This window comes from Rhamphochromis longiceps, unplaced genomic scaffold (assembly GCF_057381845.1).
Source record: "Rhamphochromis longiceps isolate RC_006_pf unplaced genomic scaffold, R_longiceps_female_GT1.1 unmapped_scaffold_4, whole genome shotgun sequence".
Lineage (NCBI taxonomy): Eukaryota > Metazoa > Chordata > Actinopteri > Cichliformes > Cichlidae > Rhamphochromis > Rhamphochromis longiceps.
The window spans coordinates 2,432,999-2,439,992 of NW_028187224.1; positions in this window are offsets into that span (position 1 = coordinate 2,432,999).

The window sequence follows — 6,994 nt, forward strand, 5'->3', positions numbered from 1 at the left end:
AAGTACCTGTCCCCTGTTAGGCTTAGCAAGGTTCTCCAGGAGTTTCTCCATGGGTAGAGCTTCTAGCTCCTCCAGCACATCTGTGGCCGTGCAGGCTGCCACTTTCTTGGTTGCTCTTTTTACCCCACTGGTTGTGAGTGTCTAAATACCCCCACTAGCTCGCTTTGGCTGCAGTTAACTTGGGAGGAAGGGGTGGGTGTCCCATGACTAGATGAAAAACAATTATCTGGGACACATAAATATAATAACACATGCATATATCTCTATCAATTTTTATTTCTCTCAGAAACATTGGATCTAAATTGCAAATGTGTTCCAGTTATACTGTTACTGACAAAGTGGATGAGCTGCAATGGTCTCCATTTGTCCCATATGTGTTTACTTCTTCTTCTTCTTTTGCATATTAAACACATTATTGTGTTACACACAATACATACAAAACTCATCCATCTCCTCCTCCTCCTCCTCCTCCTCCTCCTCCTCTGTCTCTAACAGAGCAGCAGTGTATGTGGACTGTCCTGCTGGCACTCTGTCCTTCTACAGAGTCTCCTCTGACACCTCCACACCTTCAACACCACATTCACTCAAACTCTTTATCCTGGGTTTTGGTTCTGGTCTCCTGGTGCCTCAGTGTCCCTGTGCTGAGTGGAGTGTAAAGAGTGTCTCCTGTTACAGAAACACTCTGACTGTTGAACAGATAGATAGATTTACAGAACAGATAGATTTAAGTGGCCTTTTGTTGTGGGCAGTCTGAGGTACACCTGTGCACTACTCATGATGTCAGATCAGCATCCTGATGTGGCACACCTGTGAGGTGGGATGGATTATCTTAATATAGCAGATGTGCCCACTACCACACATTTGGACTGATTTGTGACCACTGTTTGGGAGGGATGGTTATATTGTGTATCTGGAATGAATTTTAGGTCTCTACGTCCAACCCATGGGGAATGGGAGCAGTAACAAAAGTGTTGCGTTTATATTTTTGTTCAGTGTAGATATACTGTATAATGATATAAATAGCTCTGTGTCATTAGGCTATGGCACTGGTAAAAGGTTTAGCGTTAAAAGAGGAATTAGGCAAGGGTGTGGAAGCTCTCCGTTGTTGTTCATAATGGTTGTGGAGATGCTCGCAATTCTAATTAAAAACAGCAGCGTTGTTGGAATTGAGATTATGGATAATCTTTTAATAATTAGTCAACTTGCAGATGACACTACTCTTTTCTTAAAAAATGAACATCAGATCCCCCTGGTAAAACAAATAATCACTACATTCTCAAAAGCTTCAGGCTTAAAGTTAAATTTAAATAAATGTGAATTATTGGCATTAAAAGAGTGTAATTCACAATTACTGTACGATATAAAGGTGAAGAAGGAGGTAAAATATTTGGGCATCACAATTTCAAAAGATCACAAAGTCTTAGAAAAAGTAAATATTTTAGATAATGTTGACAAATGTAAGACAATCTTAAATAAATGGTTACAGAGAGACATCACAATTTTTGGAAGAATATTATTAACCAAAATGGATAGTTTATCTAGATTTATATATCCAGCTTACTCTTTATCAATATCGAATAAAGTTATTAAGACAATTAATGGCTTGAATTTTAATTTTATTTGGAGGAATAAGTGCCATTATATATCTAAAGATGATTTGGTTAAACCATACATTGAAGGCGGTGGAAACGCAATTGATTTTGATGTAATGAATGGTGTTTTGAAACTTAAATGGTTAAAATCCTTCCTAAATAATCCACACTCCATTTGGTTTTTTATACCAAATAAGGTCTTCAACACACTGGGGGGTATCGACTTTCTCCTAAAGTGTGACTTTGAAATTACTAAGCTACCTGCTAAACTCTCTGAATTCCATAAACAGGTCCTTCTTTATTGGAAAATGTTATTTAAACATAATTTCACTCCACATAATAGCCCAATTTGGAACAATAGATATATGCTGATAAACAGAAAATCTATTTTTATTCAAGATTGGTTATCAAAAGGTGTTTGGGCAATTGCCCATTTTGTAGATGAGGAAGGACATGTTCTAGGACATCAAGATTTTTGCCAGAAGTTTAATATCCAATGTTCTAAAAGTAAATTTAATCGGGTTATAAAATCCATTCCATTGTCACTTAAAAACATAGTTGTAAATGATATAATATATTCTGACATCTCCCCCAAGTTAAGGCAATTATATATAGATGGTATTCGATTTTGTGATGTTAAATGCAACAATAAGTTTCTTAGATCTTCATTAAGGAGTCTTTATTCTCCAAATTTACTTAGACGTAATTACATATTAAAAGATTTCCAAAGGGAAGAAATTGAAAAAATAAGAACTGATTTTATCACCTTCCCTATCCCTCCTAAAGGGAAAGAAGTCCAATTTAAAATCTTGAATAAAATTTACCCGACAAATAGACTCCTTAGTGATAGATTCAAAATAGAAACAGGTAATTGTGCATTTTGTGAAACAGAAGAGGAGGATTTGGATCATCTATTCTTTTTGTGCAATTTTATACAAATATTTTGGTTGGATTTTTCATACCTGGCTTTATTCCAAGGGGATTCAAATTACCCCATTTACCCTAAATATGATAATGTTTGGAGTGTTTTTGAAAGAAAAGAAAGCTAATTATGGTGTTAATGTGTTATTAATCTTGTGCAAGCATTTTATACATAAATGTCGTTTTTTTAAGACTAAACCAACACTAGCTTACTGGAAAAACGACTTAAACCTGTTGGTTAAATCTTTGACTTTAGTTAAGAAGAAAAAGGCTGCTTCTTTTATTTCCTTTATAGAAGATTTTGATTTAGTGAGTTAATAATTTGTTGAATTATGTGACCCCATCTTTGTATTTTATTTTCACTATGCATGAAAGTTCCTAATATGTAAGAAAGGTCTATTCTCTGAATCTGTAATATATGGTGCATTTTGTTTGTATGTTTATATTACTAATAAAAAATAAAATAAATATATATATATATATATATATATATATATATATATATATATATATATATATATATATATATATATATATATTAGGGGTGCAACGATACACAAAATTCACGGTTCGGTTCGGTTCGATACTTTGGTGTCACGGTTCGATATTTTTTCGATACAAAAAAATGTTCATGCCTTTTTAATTTGTCATTTATTAAAATTATAAATATATATTTTAACACAAAAGTACAGTTTTTAAATTTAACCCTAACCCTTGTGCGTGTTGTTTTTTAGCTCGTCATATTGCAGCCACAGAAATTCTTTTGTCCATGAAACCATAAAGCTGCACTTTCTTTTTGCCTTATAGTCTGATTTGTCATAACTTCTCCGTTTTGTGGTAAGCTTTTCTTTGGCTGTCACTTCTTCACCCTGACCTGTCTTATTTGGCTCAGCAGAACTAAAATATATATCTGTCTGTGAAGGTTCTCAGTCATCCAGGTCATCGTAGTGAAATATATATCCTGCCGCACTCACATAAGCTCAGCGATTCTCTGCGCGATCAACCTCTCACATGTTTAAGCTGCGGGAGATTTCACTTGTCATGTTTGCATAGTAAGCTAACAATTAATAAGACGATGTCAGAGGAATTGGTGCACAAATTATCATCACTCACAGATCAGTGCTGTCGCGCTCTATACACAGTTCGCGCGATTGCAAAGTGAAAGCAAAAAAACAAGCGCAAATTCAAACACGATTTCAATATGTCACATATTGACAGTGGCTCACCCAATGACATAATTACCCAGCTACATTTCTGAAAGAATGCAAAAGCATTGACATATATTTTTCCTTCCTACAATAGCCCGACAGGCAGGGGAGAGATAGCCCCGGGACGTCGGGCTAGCGATATTGCGAGCCCTGTATCTGATTGAGGAATCACTCATCTTTGGAAAAGAGAGTTTATTACAGAGAAATGTCTCTTTCCAAAATAAAAGCTATACTATCCGCTTCTTCTGGGCTATATTCTCAGCAGCATATTAAACATATCAGGTCTCCATAAGGAGAATCCTGTGCTAACAGCTGTCTAAATGACTCGGCTAAAGTTTGTAGCATGCATGCTTGTTATTTTTGTCTTTGCACTAGGATGATGTCGGTGTAAATGTGCAGTCATATTCGTTGTGTTCCCACTAGTGCTTTCAGGTTAATCTCGTTGAAATAACCTTAACGCCACAACACGGCAAATCTCCATTAACGAGCTACCCTATACAGAGGGGTTAGACGGCCAACACGTTAACGAGCTAACTGCGCTAACACACTAGCTCCCACCCATGTAATTGAGCATTGCATGGCACATCCAACATACTGTTTTACTTTAGTCCATGACTCGCTTACCTTCAGGGTCATACGTCACATGAAAACCAAAATAATTCCAAATGCCAGATCTGAATGAGGGTGGGGAGGTCCACTTCTGTCTCGCTAGCTTGCCCTGCGCTCTTCCTTCTGACCATGCTGTCTGTGTTGAGTGCTCAGTGAATCTGCGTTCGACTACTCTGCCTAGGCTGCACTCTCGAGCCTAGGCGGAGTAGTCAAATGCAGATTCACTGAGCGCTCAACACAGACAGCATCGTCAGAAGGAAAGTTGATAAAATAAATTACAAATTTTGTATTGTTCTTTTTTTTTTCTCCCCTTTGGTTTTCTTTCTTTCTCTCCCCCTCTTTCTTTCATTCTTTCCCCCTGTCCTATCCCACAGTCATGTCTGTCCCGTTTGCAACTGAAAATAAAATAAATTCATAATTATAATAAAGGTCAATCAAATGGACCAATATGATGATCCACTTAAAATAAATCCTCTTGGCATCTTTCTTGGCCTCAAGACAACAATTCTGATGGCTATAGATCCAAACGGGACACAAAAAAAAAAAAAAAAAAAAAAAATTGAAAAAAATTGTATTGTTCGATACATATGCGTACCGAACCGAAAGCACTGTATCGAACGGTTCAATATCGATACGAATATCGTTGCACCCCTAATATATATATATATATATCGCTCTATCGCGATAGCGCATGTTGATGATGTCATCAAGCTGTGCCTTTTTTGGTCTAAAGCAGGGGTGCTCACACTTTTTCCGCATGTGAGCTACTTATAAAATGACCAAGTCAAAATGATCTACCCACTACAAAAATCCAAAACATATACTTATTTATAAATATATTGAGGATTCTTTATATCTACAATGTATATACATGCATAACCGCAATATCCAATATTTCACAACACAATTATCTATGTAAATTTTTTGTCATTACCTGAGTTTACTCTGATGACTTGCACTGAATTGAATCAGCCAGGGATGCATAGTCCGGACAGTAGCTGCTGACGGCCAGGTTTAAGAGAAAAAACCGAGAGCTAAAAATTGGAGTTAACTCGCTGACTAGCTTGTCAGTTTTACTACACTTCGCGCCGCTGTTTGCGCATGCGCAGCGACCTAAGCGTCAGAAAAAATCTGCTGTCATCTGACTGGCTTCCCTGTATCAATCAAGTGACGGGATGGATGATAGGCTGGCATCTATTTTTTTAATGCCATGCGATCTACCAATACTACCTTTGCGATCGACTGGTCGATCGCGATCGACGTATTGAGCACCCCTGGTCTAAAGCATCGCAGCGGCTACGCTGGTCGTGTCCAAATTCATGGGCTGCATCCTCCTGAGGACCCGGCCTTCGCGGTCTACGTGGGCCGGGTCCTCAGAAGGTCGAGTAGGCCGGAAGTAAACGGCCGTGAAATTGGACGGTCTAGCCTTCAGATTAGCGTCACCGCTGTCTCGGTGGAGTTTAATAAACTCAGCCGTCTGCTCCTTGCTATCTAAAATATAACAGGACACTGGCGTAAATTCTCGACTGTCTCATACTTCTGTTTAATCAGTTTTCTGTTTCACGTTTAGTCAGCTGTGTAAAAACCAAGGAGGAACCCACTCGGGGGATTAATAAAGTTTTATTTTATCTAATCTAATCTAATAACTTTAATCTTAGCCAAACCGATTTACTCACGAAGAAACAAAACACTGAAAAAAGCCCAACAATAAAATTTTTAGGTTGTCTAAGTGACTTATATATTACGTTTAAATCGAGCAGCGATAGTCCGCGGTGATCTGAAAATGATGTGCCGGGAGTTGTGCCGTTCTCGGCCGCATCAGTAACCCTCGAGCTCCCGGCTAGCTGGGTAGCAGACGTCTCCGAAAACGTCGAAGCACTTTTGCAAATATGCGATACCTTGATAAACCGAGCAGATATTTGATGTTTACACAGCTACTTTCTCGCATGAAAATATGTTAAAAGTTTATTTTGTGACACAGAAAGATTAGTATGAGTAATTTTAAAACTTAGTACCGGCCGCCATTGTTGGAAACTGGAGTTTGGCTGGGCCGCGCTATGAATTCTGGGATATGGTAGGCCACGAAGGACACACCCGACCCATCCTTCAAATTCGGGGAAAAGGAGGACGCATTTGTCGGCCGCATTCGGAGGAGTCTACGAATTTGGACAGCCTTCGGCGCGTCGCTGTGACGTAATCGGTCTACAAATGCGGCCTCAGGAGGATGCAGCCCATGAATTTGGACATGACCAACCATTATCCTCTTCAAATTATGGCGGGCGACAGTCATAACAAAGAGATAAAGCACTTTTGAAATACGGGGAAAGCCAAAAACTGCACTTCCTCCACTTCCGTAACATTGATTCATTAATGTTGAATTCTCTCGCAGCTGCTCTATTCCCATGTTGTTGCAGTATATTAATCAGAATCAGAATACTTTATTGATCCCTGGGGGAAATTATTTTTTGTTACAGTGCTCCATTTTAAACCAACATTAAGACAAGACAGACAGGCAGGCAGGAATGATTTACTGTGTCGTTCAGTGGTGCTTTTCGGTAACCTCAGTCTCTCACTGAACGAGCTCCTGTGACTGACCAGCATGTCATGGAGTGGGTCGGAGGTGTTATCCAACATTGTCTTTATCTTGGACAGCATCCGCCTCTC